Source organism: Anarrhichthys ocellatus, unplaced genomic scaffold, assembly GCF_004355925.1.
Source record: "Anarrhichthys ocellatus isolate YVR2014 unplaced genomic scaffold, GSC_Weel_1.0 scaffold133, whole genome shotgun sequence".
In the NCBI taxonomy this organism is placed as follows: Eukaryota; Metazoa; Chordata; class Actinopteri; order Perciformes; family Anarhichadidae; genus Anarrhichthys; species Anarrhichthys ocellatus.
Window position 1 is genome coordinate 504,250 of NW_022280163.1, and position 25,259 is coordinate 529,508.

The window sequence follows — 25,259 nt, forward strand, 5'->3', positions numbered from 1 at the left end:
TCCTCTTTGCTCTGACTGCAGCTGGGACTGCAGCGCGAGGCTTCTGTGGGCGGCGGCGGAGGGGCTCATGGCAGCATCCGCTGCTCGTTCACGACAGTGCAGAACGTACGTGCTTTAACGTCAAAACACCAGACAATTCTCCAATAACACCAGAAAAGTAGCCATGAGGGTTTGGAAAGTCGCCAGATTTAGCGAGAAAGTCGCCAAGTTGCCAACACTGGCACGTGCTAAATATGTCCCCAGAGCAACATTGGACGTAACAATGGTTCCTATCACATATAAAACCAAACAAAAATCTTCATAAAAACAAGTTCTACAAATAATAATAGATAAACAAGCATATTAAAGCTACTGCAGATGTAAAAACAAACGCATTTAACTTACCAGAGCTGCTGTTCACTATTTAAAGACAAAGTGCATCCTCCTTTCTTTGTTAATAAAGAGTTTAATCTCACGGTTGTTCAGTACATCTGTGCGTTTTAGTTCCAGTAAGAAGTCCTTCTCGATTCATGGACGCCAGGGAAGACGGTCGAGCCTCCCCAGTTGTATTTCTTGAATAGGTTTTAATGCGTTTGAGGGCTAAAAATATCCACTCTACAGAGGCAGCAGATATTGGCATTGTCACCGCCCAACATGTCACGCTAGCCCACTGACCAATCACGTACTTGTAGGCCAGCTAGCAGGCTATGACACGTCAAAAGATTACGCCCAACATGTCAAACTAAAGATCTGATTGGTTGAAGAATATGACAATCAACAATATCATCCCCATTCACTTAAACTGCACATGGATTCACTTTTGGGCCTCTGTTCTTACCTAGAGACACAGAGGTGAAATCTGATTGGATAAAAGCTCTACTTAAAACAAGCTGCACTGGAAGCAGAGCAACTGAGGAAGACAGTAGCTGTGCAATGAGAAAATAAGATAATGGGAAAAATATTTTTATAAATTATAATACATGTGTATTTAAGAAAAATTATTAAATTATAAAATAGCTATAAGTTTGTGATTCTGTTTAGGCCAGCAGAGAAGGCCTTGCAGGCCCTGACGGCCCACCACTGGTATTAGCTAGCTGGCTGACAAAGTCATGTAATTACTTTGTGTCTAGATCTATGATTACGTTAAGATAAAACAAAAACCCCTATACAATTCATTTACTATTCTAACTCATATTTAGACTGCTATTACTTAAAAAAGTGTTTTTTTTTAAATGATTGTCAAATGTTTATACTTCTATTCCATTCTAGGAGGGATTCAGTCCCCTCTATTTCAGAGGAAACAGTCATTCTACTACATTTACCTTTAAAACGTTTTGAATGTGAAGGTTATATATGAACTTTTACTGTGTGGCATTACTGTAAGAGTTTTACCTAAAGGTGCAATGTGTAGAATTGGGCTCCATCTAGAGGTGATGTTGCAGATCGAAATCAAGTGAAACGTCTCGTGTGCCAAGCGTGTAGGAGAACTACATTAGCCAGCATGAAGACGCAAATGACCTTATCTAGAGCCAGTGTTTGATTTGTCTGTTCTGAGCTACTGTAGGAAACATGGTGGTAACCACCGGTTCTGAAAATTGAAACCAATGCGGCCATCAGGGAGCGACTCCTTCGGTTGCAAAAAGTCAGATTGTATTAAAGTCTATGAGAAAATGACTCTACTTCTCACTTGATTTATTACCTCAGTAAACATTGTCAACATGACTTTATGATCTCAATCTCTTCTTCAATACAGCATGATGTTCATTTAGTAAATGATGGTCCCATTTAGAGTCAAATAGACGATTAAGCAGAGTATGCTTTAGGGCTGGGGTCGGCAACCTTTACTATCCAAAAAGCCATTTTGCCCTATTTTCCACCAAATAAAATTCATCTGGAGCTGCAAAAGCTATATTGATATCACAGCATATAAAGTTGTATATATAGTTATGTTATATATATACAAAAACTATAGTTTGTTGTATTTATGAAATTATAGAACAAGAATAAAGACAATTCTTGACATTTTATTGCTATTTTACCTGTTATAACAATATCAAACTCTTATGAAGAGGAGAAAAAGACCTGCTCAGTTTGCTGCAGCAGTTGAGAGATCGCTCTTTTTTCCGCTCATCTCCAGCTTGATACTTTTCAGCAAATGCTGTGCGCTTGTTCTGGAATTAACTTTCAACATGCATTTTTTGATGTTTGCAAATTTCTCGCCACATATCAAGCATACAGGTAAGCCAGCATCGTTAGCAGTGAAAGCAAATTAATACGTCCACGCAGAATTAAACTCTCTATTTTCCTCCATGACTTTTCTTTTTTTGGATTTATCCATTGATAGTTTACCGAGAGCGGGGGTCTGCAAATCATGATTAGCTACCTGCAGGGAAAGGCGCCTGACAGATTTTAGTTGACAAAATATTAAAACATTTTTTATTTTCAGTGACAGTATCACCTCAAACTCCAAGATAAGAGGTGTTTCCTTTGAAAGATTGTCCACTTTGCAAAAAATTTAATTAAAATAAACATTATTTATTTCCATTTTATTTTTTGTTAAAGCCTGAAGTCCACACTACTATGTTTCCATTTTAAAACACATTTGTTTTGCTACGTTTACACTGAGCGTTAAGCATCGAAAACAGATAAGTTTGAATACTCTGGAGTTACCTCTTTGTGTGGACGCTCGTAAACGCATAAGTTTAGAAACGATGACGTAGACACCCATGTTCGGTACTTGACTGGTTCGTCACACCCCTATCACGTGACCCTTTCCTGGAAGATCACAAACAACATTGATTACCGATCGACTACCAGTTTAATTTAACATGGACAACTGACAACAGGTGTTGTTGACCTTGTTGTCTTTACTAGCAGCTGTTGTCCAGTTAAAGTCTGCATTTTTGCGGAGGAAACAGCTGTTATTGGAGCGATTAGTGAGCAGGGAGTCTAACGGCGTTATCAGCCCTACGGAGCGGACGTCTGAAGTCACGGTTAGCGGCTTTGAGGAGGACGGACACAAAACGGAGGACTTTCCTTTTCTTATTAATGCATATTTTGTTCTGCACAACCAGTGTTGCCAACTTGCCGACTTTCTCGCTAAATCTGGCGACTTTCCAAACCCTCATGGCGACTTTTTTTGTCAAAAGCTACTAGCGACAAATCTAGCTACTTTTTCTGGTGTTGTTGGAGACTTTTCTGGTGTTTTGACTCTGACGTGAAAGCACGTACCGTTCGGCACGCGGCAGGCGGCAGGGAACCCCTCCGCCGCCCCAAAGCACTCAAAGGCAGTTGGTCTCACAGTAGCCCCTCGCGCAGCAGTCCCAGCTGCAGAGAGGAGACCCACACTCTCCGTGTCCAGACTGCAAATGAATCGCGCATGTGCAAAGCCGCCGCTGTTCCCGCCTCTTTCCTACAGCGCTCATTACAATTATGCACATTAGGTGATGACGTCATTTAGCGACTTCTAGCGACTTTTTGGACAGCCAATAGCTACTTTCCTTACTGAGGAGTTGGCAACACTGTGCACAACTATTGTGAAACCCACACCTAAAGCAGTAATTGCTCTCTAGTACGACAGAGACTTCAGCCACCAGCAGAGCTACGAGTGTGAACAGACAACAACAAAACTGAGGAAACGAGTGAGATATGTGTGTTGTCCACATTTATGACCCATAATCTAGTAAACCATTACTTGTAAGTGTTAATATTAAAGTAAATTTGATGTGAGAGAGAGAGATAGATATAGCTGTTTGAGTTTATAGAGGAAGAGTTTATAGTCTTCATTTTTAAAGACTACTTCATTACTCTGTCATATTTTTTTTAAATAAGCAACCAATCTACTTCCTATTTACACCGGCACCCACATGCCCAGTGTACGTGAATAGTCACGTGATATTCATTTTCAGGCATTTTAGTCTGGAAGGAGATCATCTAGAAAACGATGCTGAAACGCCGTGTGGACGGAGATTGTTTTCGTTTTAAAACGTATTAGTGCGGATGTATTCTCAGGGAGCCGCAACAGAGGGGCTGAAGAGCCTCATGCGGCTCCGGAGCCGCGGGTTGCCGACCCCTGTCTTAGGGTGTGATTAACAGGTCGCTAACAGAGCATCTCTGTCATGGATTGATTCCAAATATGTTCACTTCCATTCAATGTTTGCAAAAAAACGAGATGGCAACGGCCAAAATCCAAGATATCTATGGCCAAAATGCTGAACTTAGGGCTTTAAAACCGTAGTCCACAAAACAACGGGTGATGTCACGACGACTACGTCCACTTCTTATTTACAGTCTATGGTAGAAACATGGCTTCGGAGAAGAGGAAGCGCTCCGTGTAAGGTCACAAAAAAAGATTCTTATTTTCATGTGCCTGTGCCATGACCATGACACAGGCACGATGGAGGCCCCATGCCTGAGTTAACCATTTCACTGAATCTGCTGGTCAATGCGATTTGGTGTCACAAACAGCTGAAGAAGTAACTAACCTCAGACTGCTCGAGCAGCTGCTGAAGTGCTCCTAGGATGCAGCCGTCTCTCTGTACTCTCCACAAACCATCTCCCCCACAAACTACTGTCTTTTCTCCCACCTCGTCCTCTTCGCAGGGAGCTTTGGTCACGTCGCCTTCATTTCCAACACCAAAGACATCATCCTCACATCGAAATAAAGCTAGAGAGAACGGAATAGGTTTTGACCTCAGTACTTCTAATTACAGGAAAACACATCTTGGCCTGGATGTTATTTCGATGCTCTGTAATGTCTGGATCAATACTTACTCTGTGTGGTTAACACCAATGTTATATTTTTATTAAAGTCTGTATAGCCTTTCACTTGACAGGTGATGATCTCTTCACTGTTTGCACAGTTGATTGGAAAGCAATAGGTGATCTTGCTTGTGCCTGAACGTACAAAAAACAACACTAAACTTGAAATAGACAACCAGCATTCTTTTGTTGAAATATATGTATACAGCTCAAATAGTTGTCTGAGAACTACATAAATATGTAAAAGATTCCCAAAAGCTAATTTTCCTCTTGGTGCATATTTTTTTGTTTCAGGCTTACCTTCGGTGGGTATGCCTTTAACCTCAACCTCAAAGGGGCTGTTGACGGAGCAATACAGTCGCACTTCCTTTTCTTTCTGACATTGAACAGTTCTTCTGACTGGTGACACTTTGATCAAGGGTCTCGGTTTGTGTTTGTATTCTCCGTTGGATCTCTGTCTGAAGGCTGATTTGTCTCCTCTTCTCAGCGTACATTCATAACGTCCTGAAATTGAAGGCGATCATCAGTTCGATTGAAATCAAGGTGAAGCTGGTGTTGCCAAACAAATCTAACAATGTTAGGGATGACACCACCACCAGGTTACAAGGGGGGCCACAACCTAAAGCAGCATTTATGTACAGAGATAAAGATTTAGATATAGTGGAAGCAACATTCTTCCACAATTTCCAACTATTTCGTTCTGAAAGCTTTGATTTAAGAGATCTGAATGGTATCCATGGATTCCTTTTTTAAAGTCCAACTAAAAAAATAAATAGCACAGCACACATATCTTAATGACATGTCTTGTGTTTTCCTTTGGGAAATAACAACAACAAAAAGGACAAATTTCTCTTTCATGGTTTTCAGTTTCATGATGGCGTCCCCTACTTTTGCATTCATTTATCAATAATACGGTTGGTTCTCTAGCTACGTAAATGGAGAGCTTGCTTCCAAACAGCTAATCAAATAAATATTCATGATGAAGAAATTACATTAGAGGAATGGCGGGATAGTTGTTTACAATCTCGAGACCAAACTAGATATACTCCGGTCAGGTTGCTTCAGTGCATAATGAGAAGTTACATTACAGAAGTTTTACAACACCGCATCAACCCTAATACACCCTTTTTCTGTATCAAATGTGGTATACACGAGCTCAACTTGTTCCATTGCTTTTGGGAATGCCCAACCATATAGGGGAATTGGAAGGAGATAATATTAATAACTTTGTTCTTAACCGTAAAAGAGGAGCTTCCACTAGGCCTAACCTGAGTATTTTTGGATGCCTCCCAGTAAACTTAATAAAACAAATAATGGTTATATTCTGTTTACTTGAAGCTAAGCATAAAATTGCTCCGTCATTGAAATCCATGAATAGATCAGGCAAGCATAGCTGGGTTGATTGATTAGTTAATTGTTTGGCCGTGGAAAAACGTAGATGTATATTAAAGAGGAATACAACACTTTTCATAAGTTTTGGGGCTCAGTCATGACATTTCTCAGGGGGAAGATTTTGCTAAAGTTGTGTAGTTACCTACTATCAATATTCAATTTCTATTTAAATTTTTGACTTTTGAGTGGTGTATTTATTAAGTGTCGGATGGTTTCTTTTTGATAGATTTCAGTACCTTGTCAGCAAGTACGACAAAGCAAACATGCCTTTGTGTTTTGTTCAGGAGTGCCTTTATATTCAGAGTGAACTGCATGTTTTTATACTGTATGTCATGTTATGTGGAATAACTCAATAGACATATTTTTGTTTTTTATCGCATCATTTTAAACACCCTATTTGCAAAAAGCAGTAACGTTAGTGTTCTTTGGGCAGACGGTCAGGAATAAACCTGCTACACAGCACAAGAGCAAAAACACGTTAAACAACAACCAAGATTAGCTAAAGTGTCCTTTAAATCCAACTTAAAAACATGAACACTTGTCCTGCGCCTCAGCTCATTCGACGAGTGACCAAACAAACATTCAGCATGGAAAAGTGCGCTAAGCTGCTAACATCAGCTTGCAAGCTAGAAAGCCAATTAGCTGCTCAGCTGCAGCCTGTCATTGCAGCTGGTCACTTTGGTCTGTTTAGATGCTGGTGTGGTCCTAAATCTTTAATACTTCTTCAACACGCTGTCTACCCATGACTTCAGCTATGGCTACGATGCAGCTTTGTTTACTTTTTTGTCTCGGCCCACCACTGGAGCTCATCCTGTCATTCAAACACAGACATGACCCCCCTAGAGGCTGAGAGAAAAAAGGAATATTCTGATTTTTCGATAAAGAACTTTTCCACACTTCTTTTGCTGATAAAAAAAATATTGACAATTTATTTGAAATAACAAGCAACATTATTTCTGACTGAGATAAAGGATGACTAAATGTGACTTCAGTTAGACTTAAAGTGGAGTGCTTTCATCTTTTCCTCATCTACCTTTAGGTGTTTTCTACATTTCCAATGGTTGTTCAAAAGCACAGGAGATGGTGTCGGAATTTGATTACAGCTTTTGATAACAGCTAACTATTTACTGAATATTGGAGTGTGTCTGTTACTTGTTATTATGCATTATTCAGAATGTAAAGTTAACAGGCTGCATATTGAGGCTTCCTCAATAGAAAAATGTTTTCTCTTCCTCTTTTCCAATTTTGCCCAAAACTTGCAGTTTCAACTGAAAGGGAAAATTGTATATGCAAAAACATTTTTTTTTAAATTTTATTACTATTTTAGGTAACTGAAACAATTTCAGCCAAATACATCAATTTAGCTGTGTGGATTAAAACCACGTCTACATTTTTAATATTTTGGTAAAATGTAATCAACCATCACCAGATTAATATTTTTGAAATTGGTGGGTCAGGCTAAACAAATAACAGTGTAGGTGTTGGTTTTGCATTGTAATTCAAATTCCCTTAAGCCAATCAATTCACACAGTCGGACCTAGACGGCACCTAGGCCTATGTTGTAAATGTCACCTGAGACAAATATACAAATCATTTATTGATTGCACCATACTGGATCTATTTCTTACCATTGTCAGTGCTAAAAAAATGTAACACAATAAGCGTTGCTCCTCCATTTGAGAACTCGTGAAGATCATCTTTGCGAATTACGTCGTTGTCATGTTTCCACTCTGCAGTCCAGTTGGTGCCAAAATTGAGATCCACTGGTGGTGGGCCACATGTCACAGTTACATTTCTCCCAAAAAGTACTTGAATTGGATCAAATACTAAGGCGGTAGGGCCTTTGAGAAAAACAGACACACAGGCCAATGAATTACCAGACAAAATTATCAGGCATTCCTGATATAACAAACAGTGTTTATTATTTCCAAAATGTGTAAAAGGGTCTTACTGTCATAAAACATTGTGTAGTTTTCTGACAGCTCTGTAAATATTCCTGCCTTTACAGCATTTATTTCCGTTTCTTGAAAAGACGTTGCTCTTAAAGTATAGTTGCAGATGGTGCTACCGCTCCTATAATGCAGAATTGAATCCCAATGAAAATTCAATCACAAGCAGGTAGGTAAAATGTTGTCAATTTCATAACAATCCATACAAAAATTGTCAAGACATTTCACTGAAATCCAAAGAATGTCAACATACTAGTGGTGCTAAAGGAAAAGTCAAAGGATCATTAAAATCATTAGGATTCCTCCTCTCGGAACCACGAATTGCCGTATCAAATCTCCTGTGAATCTATCCAACAGTTGTTAAAATATTTCCGACTGGGCCAAAAGCGAATGAACGACCAACTGATCGACATTGCCATTCCGAGAGCCATGCTAATACATGATATTAAAATTATGCAAATTATTTTGATTCGGGGGCGACTGTGGCGGAGTGGATAGCAGGGCCGTCCTTCAACTCCACTAGTTGCATGTCGATGTGTCCTTGAGCAAGACACTTAACCCCAAAAAATTGCTCCTGTAGCTGTGCCTACGGTGTAGAATTGTGATAGAATCTGAATTGTAAGTCCCTTTGGATAAAAGCGTCTGCTAAATGACTGTAATGTAATGTAATGATTTTCAATGTAGCATCTATACCCTTAAAATATCTGAGGTGTCGAGGAGATTTGCTGCCATTCTTATATGTGAATATTACATACAACTGCTGGCACTATGCTAACATAGTATGCTATGTTGGGACTGTGCTTGGCTTCGCCATGTGCTCTTGAGACAAAGAGATGGTAGATAGCATCCAAACCCCCACCAGAAAGAAGTTCACATCTAGGTGTGAACTTTTCACCACAATGCAATGCTGTCCTCCCATTGGCCAAGGATCAGCCCTGTTTCCATAAAACAGCCTTGCTCCTCCATATCTATGCCATTCGGTGTGATTCAATTCGCATGTAGGAGGCACACAACGTTGCTGTTTTTAAAAAGAAAATCCTAGGTTAAACAGTTTTACATTCGCTGGACGAAGCTACTGGACTGTTTGTTTGTTTTGATTTTGTTCGCATCCTGGAAGAGGAAGCGGACAATTTTCCTGCAGAAGTGAAGAAACTGACTTCTTCAGAGAAAGAGGACGACTTCTATTTCTCATCCAAGTCGATCCATGCAAGGACGGGAAATTCCCTTAACGAACTGAAGGAAATATCTCTGACACACAGAGTTTGGTATTACCATACCATTCACTCCCTGCCGCTGACACACTACTTTGTCGAGAGGAGAGCAGAGAGGAGCTCTGATGAAGTCATCTGACATCGGAGGGGCCTCATTTGGGGTCTAATAAATGGTACATCAGTACATCCACGTGCCATACATACTTCACCGTAAAGACACACCAGACAACAAACCAAAATGATTTTTTCACATGTTATGATTTATATTAATAGTTGTCTTATGCAGGCCATGTGAGGACATTATTACATTATTAGCATCAGTGGATTTTGAATTGCTTCAAAGCTATCTTAGCTTAAATCGAGTTGGGACAAATAACTGATGTTGCTGCAACACTAAGCAATTAGTTAGCTTAGTTTGCCCAACATGTTTTATCAAAGTCACAAATAATGGTGATTTAAGAGTTTGATTAAATCATACATGAACAAGACAATAAAGTTACTGAGCAAAAAAAGAAAAGAAAAGTCAGTATACCAGTATACTGGCAGTGCATCTCAAGCAAAGGCACTGTCTACTGGGCTTTCCTGTTCTGGCCACTAGGTGTTCCTGTCCTGCGTAAATCAATAATCAACCATGGCGGCTGCAATCAGACCCGTTCCTGATTTAAGAACACTAATATCAAAAGAATAACAATTTGACTTACCGGAACTTAATTGACTGTACTGCTTTAAAGGTTGAGATGTGCGTTCGACATTGCTTTTCAATCTGTTTGAGACAGGGACATTTTCTGCTTTTTATCCGATCCACAGAAATAAGGGTCAAACATCACATACATTCATTGCATCAACAGTGTGAGAAAACTGAATCACAGAGGCAGAAGACAAATTAAGACTCACAGTCTTCAAAACGTTTTGGTAAACGCTATGGGTTGGGTTATTGTATGAAGAATCAAAAGTCAAGTCCATGGTGAATGCGATGTTCCTCACTACAACAGAAACAATTGTTAACACAATGTAGCTACGGAACATTATTTCATGAGATACATGCCATTTGATTCTCTTCATTTTCCTACCTTCTGTTATTGTTGTTGGTGTTGTTGTGGTTGTCATTGTTGTTGTTGAGTTCATTGGTGTTGTGTTTGTCATTGTTGTTGAGTTCATTGGTGTTGTTGTGTTTGTCATTGTTGTTGAGTTCATTGGTGTTGTTGTGTTTGTCATTGTTGTTGAGTTCATTGGTGTTGTTGTGGTTGTCATTGTTGTTGAGTTCATTGGTGTTGTCGTCATTGACGTTTTTGTCTCTGTAAAAAATAAAAATGTATTCTGCAGCACAATCCTCGTCAGTGTATGCTTTCCTATTTTGAAATACTTTGTTGAACTTTATCCATGCAAAACAAAGTGACAGGAAATCCCATACCTGTTAGGGCTGAACATTGAGAGACATCTGCAGAGCAACATTGGAGGTTAAATTACAACACCATATTTTTCTACTCGGGGAAACATACCTTAAATTATTATCCACATGAGATCACTTTAGATACGACTCTTTCTTTAACAGATAAACTCAACCCAAACCATGTTTTTTTCAATACATTTAGGACAGCCAAGCAGATACAGTCCATATTTATCCAATCCACCTTTTATGCAGAGGGCATCGATTTTATTGGAATGGCTAGGAAATAGCAATGCTTACTTGTGATTGGTTCACAGAACTCTCCGTCAGAGGGAAGTCCATTTATGCACCTGCAGGTTTGATTGGACGCATTACTGCACGCACCGTAGATGTGACACTTGTCACATGACCAAGCAAACTGCTCCTCACACTCGCACTGCAGTTCTCCAGTGGAGTTTGGAAAGCACCCTTTTAGAGAACAAAAGAAAAAAAAATCTTTGAGCCATAGATCAGACACTACTTGATAAAACAGCACTATGCCAGCCATACAACTTACATAAGGAAACAAATAAGAAGCAAAAGTTCTTACCTGTGGTGAAATTCAAGCCTATTACTTTTAAAGAGTGATTGATGGTGTGGGGTAACGACAAACGTGTCAGAGTGTTCCTAAAATACTGAATGAAATTTGATGGAACACTGGAGACTGGGATGCGCAAGTCCAGGACTATATCAATGCCCACTGGGTCTGTGGAGGAGAACAGGACAAAAAAATCTATCTTGGATATCTATCACTGTCATACACAACCATATTCACAACACTTTTTATTATACAGTATGCTGTAACCATGACATCACTTTTTTTTTGCCTGAATTGGGACATTTCACGTCTGCGTATGATGAACGAGCCTAGAGGCGGACATACAGTATGAATTTCCAAACCATTGAAAGCTGGATAGCCACAACGGATACTCCCAAGAGTGATGTAATCTTTTTGATTTTATAGTGCCAATCTTCAGAACCACACACACACAGATGTTCAATCTATACATTTCATGTGTTGTACCATTTGGGGGTGTCGGAGACAATAAAAAACAAACAACAGCACTTTTAGTCCCATAATACAGTGCAATTAATTAGAAATGTGCTTAGGCCATATTCTAGTTTAAAAAAATTGCGGCGGAACATTAATAACAGGCAGCAGGCCGAGTTTGGCCACCCTTGGCCTAAACTGTGCACACACTGCCCTGTTTACAGTCTTACACTCCTGTTTACACTCCGCAGTCTTAATATGGTCACTTCTGTTCACTGGTTGCTCGGCCATAGTCGAGCCTTTAAAACAGCAGTCCACGGACCAATGAATGACTTCATGGTTACTGTGTCTGCATCCGATTTCTGTCCGCTCTTCTGCTCGGTGGTCACGTAGACATTGGGTCACTCCCAGGTGCCGTGACCCCACTAACCTCATCTATCCTACTCCCTCAGCTCATGGCGAGCAAGTGGTGGCAGGGGGGCTTTGGAATTGCCAGTCGGCAGTGCCGAAAGCTGAGTTCATCTCAGGCTATGCTTCCTTGCTCTCCCTCGACTTTCTTGCTCTAACTGAGACCTGGATCACACCAGAAAACACCGCCACACCTGCAGCTCTGTCAGATGTGTACTCTTTCTCTCACACTCCCAGAGCTGCGAGGCGAGGTGGTGGTACTGGCCTGCTAATTTCCCCAAAATGGAAATACTCTCTTGTCTCTGTTCCTCAGTTCTCCCCGTCCTCTTTCGAATTTCATGCTGTTACTGTCACTTATCCAGTCAAGCTCACCATTGCTGTTGTGTATCGCCCACCAGGCCCTCTTGATGAGTTCCTGGAGGAGCTTGGCGCATTAGTCTCGCACATCCAGGACGATGGCTCCGCACTCATCCTGCTCGGCGACTTCAACATCCAGACTGATAAGTCAGAACCTCTTCTTTCCTTCCTCTCCTCCTTTGACCTTTAACACTCATCTTCTCCTCCTACCCACAAGGCCGGCAACCAGCTGGATCTTATCTTCACGAGACACTGTTCTACTGCTAGCCTCTCCATCACTCCCCTCCAGCTCTCTGACCACTATTTCATGTCCTACTCCCTCTCCTCTCCCCCCTTATGTCCGCCACCTACCCACATGGTTTCTACCCGTAGTCATCTTCGATCCCTCTCCCCAGCTGATCTTTCCTCTTCTGTTACCTCTGCTCTTCCTGACCCTGAATCATTCTCTCTCCTATCCCCTGATACTGCTACTGATCTTCTCCTCAACACCCTTTCCTCTTCTTTGGATAACCTCTGTCCCCTCACCTCCAGGCCTGCACGGTCAACTCCACCTGCCCCATGGCTATCGGACTCTGTGCGTACTGATAGACGGAGCCTAAGAGAGGCTGAGCGTAAATGGAGAAAAGGCAAACTCCCGGAGGACCTTCTTAACTTCCAATCTCTTCTTTCAACTTTTTCCTCCTCTCTATCTACTGCAAAAGCTGCTTTCTTCCGCTTTAAAATCCTAACCTCTGCTTCCAATCCTAAAAAACTCTTCGGAACTTTCTCTTCACTCCTCCAACCTCCACCCCCTCCTCCTACTTCCTCCCTGACGATTTTGCCAACTTCTTTGACAAGAAGGTAAACGATATCAGATCCTCCTTATCTCAGCCCCCCTGTCCCTGTCCACCCTCTCCCTGTCTAGCCTGTCCAGCTCTACCCACCCAGCTCTCCATGCCCCATCTTATCTTACCTTGCTCCCCTCTCCCCTAACGAGGTCCTCAACCTTATTACATCTAACCGCCCCACCACGTGCTCTCTTGATCCGATCCTCTCCCCTCCTCTTCAGTTTATTGCGACTGGACTCCTTCCTTTCCTCACCCACCTCATCAACACATCTCTTGTTTCAGGATACTTTCCCACAGCTTTCAAGACTGCCAGAGTCACTCCCCTTCTGAAGAAACCATCACTTGACCCCTCTGATGTCAAGAACTTCAGACCAGTTTCTCTTCTACCCTTTCTATCCAAAACACTTGAATATGCTGTCTTTAGCGAACTGTCTTCCTATCTCCATCAGAACAGTCTCTTGGACCCCCACCAGTCCGGGTTTAAAGTGGGTCACTCGACTGAGACAGCCCTCCTTGCAGTGACGGAGTCGCTTCACGGCGCGAGTGCTAACTCTCTCTCCTCTGTCCTGATTCTCCTGGACCTGTCTGCGGCGTTTGACACTGTGAACCACCAGATCCTCCTCTCCACCCTCGTGGGGATGGGCGTCTCAGGCTCTGCAGTCTCCCTGTTTGCATCCTACCTGACAGGTCGATCCTACCAGGTGGCATGTAGGGGGGCAGTGTCGGAACCACGCATGCTGACTACGGGGGTTCCACAAGGTTCAGTCCTGGGCCCCCTTCTCTTCTCGCTCTCTGACATCTCGAAGTGGATGACGACACACCACCTGAAGCTGAACCTGGGAAAAACCGAGCTACTGTTCCTCCCGGGGAAGGGTTGCCCGCACCGAGACCTGTCCATCACCATTGACAATACCGTGGTGACGCCAACTCGGACTGCGAGGAACCTGGGTGTGACCCTGGATGACCAACTGTCATTCTCAGCAAACATTTCATCGGTTACACGCTCCTGCAGATTCCTGCTCTACAACATCAGGAGGTTTCGCCCCTTGCTCACTGAGGAGACGGCGCAGGTGCTCATCCAGGCTCTTGTCATGTCCCACCTGGACTACTGCAACTCTCTACTTGCCGGAGCCCCGGCGTTGGCTATCAGACCGCTGGAGCTTGTCCAGAAAGCTTCAGCTCGCCTGGTGTTCAATTGCCCCAAGTTCTCCTGCACAACTTCCCTTCTCCGTTCTCTACACTGGCTCCCTGTAAAAACTTGCATCCAGTTTAAGACTCTGGTGCTAGCCTACAGGGCAGTGAAAGGAACAGCTCCTTCCTATCTCCAGGCCATGGTCAAGCCCTACACCCCCGCCCGACCACTTCGCTCTGCTGCCTCGGGGCGATTGGTTGCCCCTTCGCTCAGAGGTCCCTGCGGCCGTTCGACCCGGTTACGGCTGTTTTCCGTCCTGGCCCCGCAGTGGTGGAATGAACTCCCCACTGACATCAGGATGGCAGAGTCGCTGCCCATCTTTCGGCACAGGCTGAAGACTCACCTCTTCAAGAAGTACTACCCTGAGACTTCCACTCAGCACGTATTCGTATTAGTTTGTTGCACTTATTACATTTGTTTGTTTCTGCACTGTGCAGTTGCTCTGGTTCATGTTCTTAGATGCTTGTTTGAAGAAAGAGATGTACTTATGACTTCTGGTGACTAGTAGTTCTCTTGAATACACTTACTGTAAGTCGCTTTGGATAAAAGCGTCTGCTAAATGATTAATGTAATGTAATGTAATGTTATATACAGTCTATGGTCACACCGTAGAGACCGACCTCTGGTGGCACAAGCTGCGCACTACAATACACCACATCAATACAGATGAATAGAAAGCGAAGCTTGTATTTATGACGGTATTGAAAATCATACCGCCGGGATTTCAAAATGGCGCACATCTATAATCAACATATGTTTTTTTTGTCCAGATGATACACATCTCTGTGCGTGATGACACTATGTAGCGAGTGAGCGTCACATGCGGCCTACCAGCTCGACTGACGTTCGGCTGACAGTACTGGTCATCAGCTGGAAGGACACTAATGCATCCACACGTGTCACCGACGATGTCATCGCAGGCATCATGGTTAACGCAGTTGTTATATGACCAGGCGTAGCTCTCCTCACATCTGCACTGGTATGCAGCCCCAGTTAGTGAACAGACTACAGCACGAGAAGGAACAGCAGCGCACAACATCAAGGTTCAATGACAGGTTCACTGGTGACATTGACATATATTTTAATTTGATAAACAATGTGGCAACACAATTTAAGGATGTTTTACCTGTTGTGGTGTTAATGCTGGTAATTACAGAGGTTGTGTTGATCAGTTGAGGTAAACTGAGGTTGCTCAAAAGCGTTTGGAGGCTCGCTAGGTCAGAGGTGTTGATAACAACTTGGAATACGTAATTAGATGAACTCAAAGAAGCTGTGAAGACATGGGACGGACATAATCAGATATTCAATCAATTGTCCACATTTCAGTGACCAGACAAGGACAGATTCAGGATTGCTTTATTCTGTTGATAATATCAAAATGTGACTCACCCACTCTTTTTTCTCTGGCATGAGCATGTGATGCTTTTGTACCCAACAATTCCTTGAAAAAAAAATCAATGTCCTGTTGATTATTATTATTATTATTACAATTATACTTGTTTGTCGACATAAAATAATAACTGTAAATGAATACTGGCATAACTACACACCACATTCAGATATCTCACATCTTTAGTGACAGTTGAGTTTTGTTCCTTATTAATTGTTATTCTTACTTCAAAGAATACATTCAGAGACTCTCTGTATCCCTGATTCTGCAGACTGCGGTATATAACCAGAAGAACCACCAAGAATCCCGCTGCCGTTGACAACGCCATCCCAACTAGAGAGAGAATACAAACAACACAATGATTTCTCATTACCAACTCGGTCAGAGGACAAGTATACATATATTCCATGAAGTATAGCTGATGATTACATACAGTAGATGCTTAAAACTGCAAGACATAATGTGAGATTGTGCTGGTGCATAAGCATTTTGTTACCAGGTAATAAAAAAAGTCCTTATAACTGATGATATCTTGTGGTTAGTCAAGATTGATTGCATGCATGCAAAAATAATAATAAAGTATGTCGACCTGTTTGAATACAATTTTAAAGTTACTCCAGAAATACATTTGAATTCTAATCACCAAGGTGTAACTTCAGATGTCTGTAAACATGCTTTAAGGTATTTCCACAATGAACAACAAGCTCCCAGTGCAGCACACTCATTGTTTTGATTCCCCCCCGAAAATAAATGTTTTCAAGACTTTCGTTGCATGAAAGAAAGGTGCAGGGATTACTTCATGCAATGTCATATAGAGGGAAGAAACTTTCTATCCAGCTTTTCTTCACATGAAACTTATTTTTTGTACAGTTATAAGTGTGGTTTATGGAATATATAACGTCATCTACTGAATGTAATGATGAAAGCTGAAAATACACACTTTTTTGTCTTGTTTTATTTTTCTGCAACACTTACGGTCTAGCTATATTTAGTTCATTAGGACAAATTGGTTGAAAAATTGCTCAAATGTTTCTGTCAACAACACAGTATGAGAAGGTGTCACCAAGAAAAAACAGACTGCTACACACTTACTTTTGATACTTTTGATTCATTTTAATCCTAATGATCAGTTCTTCATGACTGCCTTTGTGACAGTAAGAGACCAAAACATCCTGCAGTTAAAGGCCAGCGAAAATAAGATACTACTTTCCTCCTAAATCGTAAGTCATGCTTCCTTTGAGAGATTAACTTCCTTGTTAGACGCTCACATTTCTCTGGTAATAAATCAACTCACCTTGTTTAAAACTTTGCTGGTCCACTTTATACTTATTACTTAGTAGATGTTAGCTTCATTACACTGACTGCCTGTACATTTTAGAAATGATGAGGGAATTCACAGCTGACATTTTAAAGTAACTGGGCGGATTACATTTGGGGCCTCCTTCAGGTTCTGGAGCTTCTTAAGATGCTCTTAGCCTATGTGGGTAGGAGTCGTAAAATAGATTTTATGATCTTAGCCTATATGTTTTTTGGGGTGATGTAGACTTGAACTGTTACAACCAGATCATAATTTACAATGTCCATGGTGATTGGACCAGTACCTGTAACTATCCCTCCCACTCCACTCAAATTAAAAGGGGTCAAAAAGCTTTTGCGAGTGTGACTCCTAGACTTTGAAACAGCTTGCCATGTCATGGTTATATTTTTAAAAGGCGCAACACAGGCTACGGGATAGGGAGCATTTCTGCTGCCTCTCGACAGCTGCCTCTAACAGTACAAAAGCACTGACAGAGTCAACCGTGTTCTCATGCTAGAGCTAACCAGTGGGGCATGCTCACAAGCACTACAATTATGCACTACAATCAGCTATGTCAACAAAGAGCTGAGAAGCTCTGTTAACAACACACAGAGAGGGAGAGTGACTTCATTCTCTGCTCAGGTAGACATTACTCCTCCATTTCATTACATGACAGTTGTTTGCTGCCTTACTAATGCTCTGAATCTTGTTTATTGCACCTTTTAAATCTTTGCACTAAACACTATTTGTAGCCCCCTCCTATTTTGCGTACGTCATATTATGGTTCTATTTATTTTTTCACTAGTTAATACAGTTCTTGTATCTTCTTATCAGTATTTCTGATTCTGTTCGTTAAGCACTTTGTAAACCCGCTTTTATTTTTATAGTATCATTGTCAGTTAATAACACTGCTTGAAAATGAATATTGCTATTTTAGATTTGTTGCATATGAAAACTTTTTTTTTTTTTACCATTTCTATTTTTTTTATTCACGCATTTATTTTTGTGAAACTTCCTTCACCTTTTATCTTTTGTGAGAAGCCTCACGCTGTTACTAGCCAAGGAGCAAATAATGAAAATGAATTCAAATGTGTTGGAGAACACTTTTTATGACATGATTGCCTTTTAAAGACTGAGGTCTACAACTATTTATGATTTATCCCCTGCCGAGCGATTGGCCCAGGAATAAGTTGCATTTGTCACTAGACGTCTGACTCTGGTAAACCTAATTTGGTTAACACATCAGAAAGTTCTCGTTTACAGTTACTGAAGATATATTTGATTCAAACACTTGATATTAGGAATAATGTAAATTTAGTTGAAGAATTGAGTTAAGTTTAAAAGGACTATCCAGGCTACGTCAAACCGATGCCCTTTTCTGTAATATGCGGCTACAGTTTCACTGAAAGCATAATAACCACATATGTATGCAAGAAAAAGTGGTTTTAATAGGGTAATTGTATTTGTTTACCTCTCATTGTCTTCCAGCTTCCAAAAAAAAAGACTAGTCAGGAGGGGAGGCTGATTGTACTGTACCTCTCCAGATAAATGATGGAATGGTCATCAGACAACTTCCTGGAATACTATGTGAGTCACACACCTGTTTGGTAAGTTAAGTGAGTTTGCTCTTGGCCTAGAAACACTGGTTGATTGTACAGTGGAGCAATGTGATATGTTGATTTTATCTTTTGCATAGAAAGATTTATATCAGACCATTGAATAGTGTCTGGGAGATGGCGGGGCGGGGGGGGCGGGCTTTCAAATGGTTGAATCCCATTTGTTTTGGGTAAAAATGATCTCCATTTAAAATAAAGACCACATATGAAACACTGTTTTTATTTCTTTATGATGTATTCTCCCGTTATATATACAAAGTGGCTTTTACAATTTTCTTTTAGCTTTATATGAATGTGAAAATTTTAGAACAGTGTGAGGGTCCAAATTGTTTCACACAGAGGTTGTTGTCAGCTGTGTCAGATGCACTTCAGTGTGTCAGATCGGATGACTGGAATTTTCTTTTCATGTCTGCTCTTACGGCATTTTTCTTATTTTTGCTTATCACGTTCCTGTCTCTTTATGGTTTGTCCAAAAGCATTCGCGAAAGGAACAACTACCGTTTGAGGAATGGCAGTTTTGAAAGCGTTTTAGATGGCCGCTAAATTAAGGGGGGGGAAATTAATCTAATAATCATTCTGCCCAAATGAAATGATTAGATGGCCTCCCTGCCTTCCTACCTCCTTACATATGTTACTGTTGCAGACTTGGCAACTTTCTCCCAAGATTTAGGGACTGTTGGAGCTAGTGCTGATGGTTACCGTCATTGGGAAAGAGATGGCAACACTGGGATGGTTTTTTTTCAGCTGGATATTTATCCAAATCTAGAGCAACGTTAACAACCCCAGATTTAAGTGTATACGTTAATTCCACAGAGAGGTCGACCACACACATTAGTTTCTCAGTTAATAAATAAGTAGTGGAGAGGGCCTAAATATTTGTACCCGGCTGAGTCATGAAACAAAAGCACCCATTTTACGCATTTTTAGGCCACATAGAGATGCCTATTCATGCAACAGCTTTAAAGAGGAGTTTATTTCCTTTTACTCCTTGAACATTGAGCACCAGTCTTCCTCTAGTGGCCTGTACATAATCTGTATTACTCAGTGGTGGGCCGTCTCTGCTGGCTTAAACAGAATCACAAAGTTATAGCTATTTTATAATTTAATTACTTTTCACAAATACACTACATGTATTATAATTTTTTTTCCCATCAGCTTATTTTCTCATTGCACAGCTCCTGTCTTCCTCTGTTGCTCTACTTCCAGCCTGCAGCGCTGCATCCAGCAGAGCTTGTTTTAATTTAAGCTTCTACATTTTCCAAATGCACTAGTATTATTCAAACGTATTGTTCGGTTCATAAGCCTCGTACCGAACGGTTTAATACGAATATGTGTATTGTTACACCCCTAGAAACAAATAATAACCGTAGCTGTGGCGTCATAATGAGCTTGTTAGGAGATGGTTCAACTGTAGTCGGACAGCACAGAAGGCCCAGGTATGAAATGCACGGCCCGCCACAGTGTTATATGTATCATATATGCTGATGTTGTGATTATTCTTATAACCTCACACTTTACGTTTAATAAGACATTACTTAATATGTCTCTATGCCTACAGGAAAGTGTATTCGTAAGAAATCGATAGCATAAGTCATTTTTTCCAAGGAGCTATCGGCAGCACCCTCTTGTGGTCTTGCAAACAATATCCTCTCCAGAAACAACACAGCATTGTATGGCGGACAAAAGGACATACCGCATGTTGATGTTCAAGTAGTAAAGTTATATTGAGGTGTGCAGGCTTTCGGAGCGACTGAACCACTTTCAGCAATTGTGCTGACAATGGGATATGCATGTGTAAAAGGAGTATTATATATAACGGGGAGCGTGTGATGGTCCATCAAAGACAACTGAAGATTGACATTACTTTAACTAGAAGACTCCTAAGTTTATTTATTCTTATAGGGACTCCAATAATTAAAAGAAAAGTTAAAATATTACAAAATAGTATGCTTGACTGAAGAGGAAACGTTGATATATCAATTAAAGTAAAATGTATTTATTTGATAGGACAGAGCATGTTAATGAACATCAATACAAAATGAAAGATGTAAACATGCCTGAGTTAGCAAAAATGCTCATTTAGAACTGTAGTCTCGAGGCAGGTAACAAAAACAGAGACATTACAGGTGAAGATATACAGATTTTTTTTAAAGGACTGAAGTCCCCCTCCCCCCGCTTTAGATTACTTACTTAGTTTGCTCAATTCCTGGATGCCTATGTGATCATGATTATATTATATGATCCCATAGACACCAAACAATTGAGCCAAGATAGCCAAATATTGTATTTGATGTAACTTCAGACTACACTTAATACATAACAAAAAGTCTGTCCGAAGACATTTATCAGTTTCTGACTCTGGGAAAGTGGGAAACAGTAAAATTCTCGAAAGCTACGGTGTCTCTTTCACAAAATCACTCGCATTTAGGCTATTCTATGAAATCTTCTTCTGATAATTCAATTACAAATGTAATATTTTTTCACTTCCATTCACTGAGTCTCCCCTGAAACACGTTGCAGCACAATTTATCCATCTATAAGGAAGTATTATAGCTTCTATATAGGCTCCAAAGTTGGGGGTTAACTTTTTTCCCAGAGTACCCTCTACCTCAGTAAAGGTTCCCCATTTTAAACAATCCGGGAACTGTTAATATATCTGTTATTTTTCTGTTATCTGGGTATGCAGTTACATAACACCATGATGCAAATAGAAGTATTGTATGTATTCTGAAACATACATTTTACATATAAGAAAACTTCACAAGAAAACTTCTGGCTGGAAACTCAGTATTCAGTGAGTAAACAGAATGTATTCCCTAGACTATAGGGAGGGCTAACTCAGATATCTTGTATCTTGTTCCACAAATTGGACTCTGTGGGTGTATTATGTCATTATTCTGATCATTAGGAGGCCACAAATTTGTTTTGCTCAATTAGTTTTGTTATTGCTAGAAAACAATAAGGCCCCAGGTTGAAGAGGTGAGATGATGCTGTCAAGAAGAGAGAGAGAGTATGTGTGTGTGTGTGTGTGTGTGTGTGTGTGTGTGTGTGTGTGTGTGTGTGTGTGTGTGTGTGGCCCAGGGACCAGCAACCACGACATACATTCACACCTCTAATTGAAGGCTGTTGCATCACATCATCTAACTGGAGGCACTATTATCATAACAAACAAGTGAGCATTTGGATCAACATACGTACATTCAACTTTTTACAGGTTAATACAAATGAAATAAACAATAATACAATAAAAATAAGTTTTTATTAAACATCATCAGGACATTACAGAATAGCAGTGTACAAACAGTACATTGAAAATAAAACATTCCCCACACCAGACCACAAAGCTTTGCTGTTATTGTCCGGAAACAATCAGGTCCTAAGTAATTTGTATTAGTGCTGGGCAACGATTACAATTTTTAATCACGATTAATCGCATTGTTATGCGCAAAGTTCAATAATGAATTCAAAAGTAGTGTATTGCACACTTTTATTTTAAAAGTACTGCTATATGAACAAAAGGGCAATAACATTTGGTTTGCAAACACTTTAAACAAATAAGCTTCTTTTTAACAGCAGTATTCCCTTTACACAATAGCAGTTATAATACAGTTATGATTCTGATAATAGATATTCAGCCGGTGTTCACAACTTTATCTTCATGTGTTTAATTGAAAACTGCAAACCTATCTACGTCATGTTTTTTATGTTTGTTAAATTTTCGGTAGCGATAACTAAATGATATACTTATTATACATATTACAAACAAAACAACTTTAAAAACTCTAAAAAAAATTATATAAATCAATCATTTCTTTTTTGCTTTTTTTGGTATTTTGGTCAGACACATATGCAACGCTGATTACCGTAATATGTGTGGTATTTGTTATGTACGTTGGTACATAGAGGGTGATAAGAAGCTATACATGGAGGGACTTAGGACCCAGGAGAATATAGGTGACGCATGGAACCTGTAGTCTGTACCGTGGCAGTAACGTGCATAAGGAAGTTATGCCAATAAAGAGTTCCAGTTAAGAGCAGCTTGTTCTCACGTGCTTATATGTTCATTTAAAAACACAACAATATGTATTTTGATATCGTCATGTTTGATCCTGTGACGAGACGATCACGCGCGTGTGTGTGTGTGTGTGTGTGAGACAGGGGGGGCCGACGGTTCCGGATCTGGCATGTCACCTGGTGGGGGGGAGAGCGGCAGCAGAAGGAAGAGACGCCACACAAACACAGCTGTTCACCGCTCGCTGCCTGGTTCTTGTGTTAAAAATGTCCGCTTAATAATATAAAAAAAACTGCGTTAACGCGCGATAATATAATTGTCGGCGTTAATATAATTGTCGGCGTTAATTAATGAATGCGTTAACGCGATAATAACGCGTTAACTTGCCCAGCACTAGTATATATACATTCTCATAAAATGGTTAGCATATGAGCCTTCAGTTATCTTGCACTTAATACAATACTTTAATAGATCTGGGTTAATTTCATTGCATCTCCCTGGGGTAATATGTAGTCTATCCCTCCATCCATTTTAACCTAAAACTGGGGGAGGGTGACATTGGGACGAAGGCAGGGTTCACCGTGGACAGGTCGCCAGACTATCGCAGTGCAATATGTAGCCAATGATTTATCTTAAAGTTCCTTTGTTCTATTAGCCAGACAGGTTCAGCCACATATCATACCATCCTGTCTTTAATTTCTACACCAAAATCAGTCTCCTATTCCATTTCAAATGGAATATATGATTATGTGAAAGTCACCATATACAAATCAGGTAGAGAGATGGTGATGTGGATAAATAAGTAGATCCTGATGGAGACCATCGGAAAGTAGAAGCATCAGTGGGTGCACAAGGATCCTGCTTGGAGAGAAATATTGCTTTAGATTTTGTGTAGTTAATCTTGTATCTCGTAACTCAGTTAAGATACTTACATAGAGTAATATGTCACCAGCATACAATGATATTTTGTACCGCTTGGCCCCTGTTTGAATAGCCCTAACATCAGGATCAGTATGGATGACCTCTGCAAGAGGCTCTATTGCTAATGCTACGAGTAGAGGTGATAGCGGCAGCCCTGTGCAGGGCTTCGTTCAAGTGGAAAGATGGGAGACCATTTGCTGTTTGTAATTACAGAGGCTTTTGGAGCAGCATAAAGCACCTTTGACTGTTTAAGGAAGTTCTCAGCAAGTCCAAAATTAGCAAGGACATGGACTAAGTATGGCCATTCTATCCTCTCGAAAGCTTGACCTGCATAATGATACGACCAATGTCTTGTCTTTTACTTGAACACCATATTGTAGTATATTTAATAACAGCCTTGTTATGTTATTTAATGTATTACATTTTAAGAATTATTTCTCTAGCAATTGACAACATGCCTATAGAAACGTGAGCATTTTGGGCTACAAATAAAAACATGTAAGCTAGCTAACGCTACATTGTTATCTTAACCAAGATTGTTTGTGTAGTTTCTTGAGGTAAAATGCCAACGTAGCGACAGGACACAGTGTGGGTTCCCTGGCTGATCAAACATAAATCCCTGTCGGCTCTCTTTGGCTTTTTTTTGTGCAGCATTGAATGATAGCGAAGCATTCTCCTGATTATTATCGTCCAGGCGGATGATCAGGTTCGAATGTTGTTTAGAATACTGTTTATACCTGAAGCACCAAGAGGGGGCGCTATCATTTTAACAGGAGGGAAACACTATTCAATGGGGGAACACCTGCTTCTTTCTTAACTTTTCCAGCTTTTCAGTTTCTCTCTCATTAATTTCAGTTGTTATGATAGGTGACTAATTGGCACGGTGATACTGTAATTAAGTCGCAGCTGGTAATGGAGTATTTTACAACGGGTTTGAATAGAGCTCAGCTGATCATAATCAAAGAAGGGAACTATCTGTTTTATAAATGACAGTTTTTACCACAGAACAGGTGCAACTCAAGGCTTAGATCAGGCTCATTTCCTCACTCCTCCTGATAGCTTTTCTCATATTTTACTCATTTTGGCATTGCACAGGATTTGGCCACCAGTGGTACCACACACTGTAGCACACAGGTGAATGTCTGCAGACAGCAGGCCCTCTAGTGCCAATACACTGGTTGCTAGGATTTGGTTTTACAACCTAGTGTAACTAATTATGTTAACGGGATTCAAGGATCTGCAGTGTTGTGTATAATGACCATACAAATGCAGGATTGTTCTGTATACTAATCTGTAAAAACTTTGCCCACTACACTTCTTTCCAGCTCAAGCTGATGAAAACAAGTTCAATTGGCCAGTTTACCACCCAATCTGGCAACACTGCAATTTAGCAAAATCTTTCAAGTGGAACTATTGAGGTTTGGATAAGAATCAAAGTAAAACAAAATAACAAATGGAATTGTGTTGAGGCATCCCAAAAAAACAGAAGAGTAGACGCTCACACATCATTGGTCAACTATGTCCTTTTAT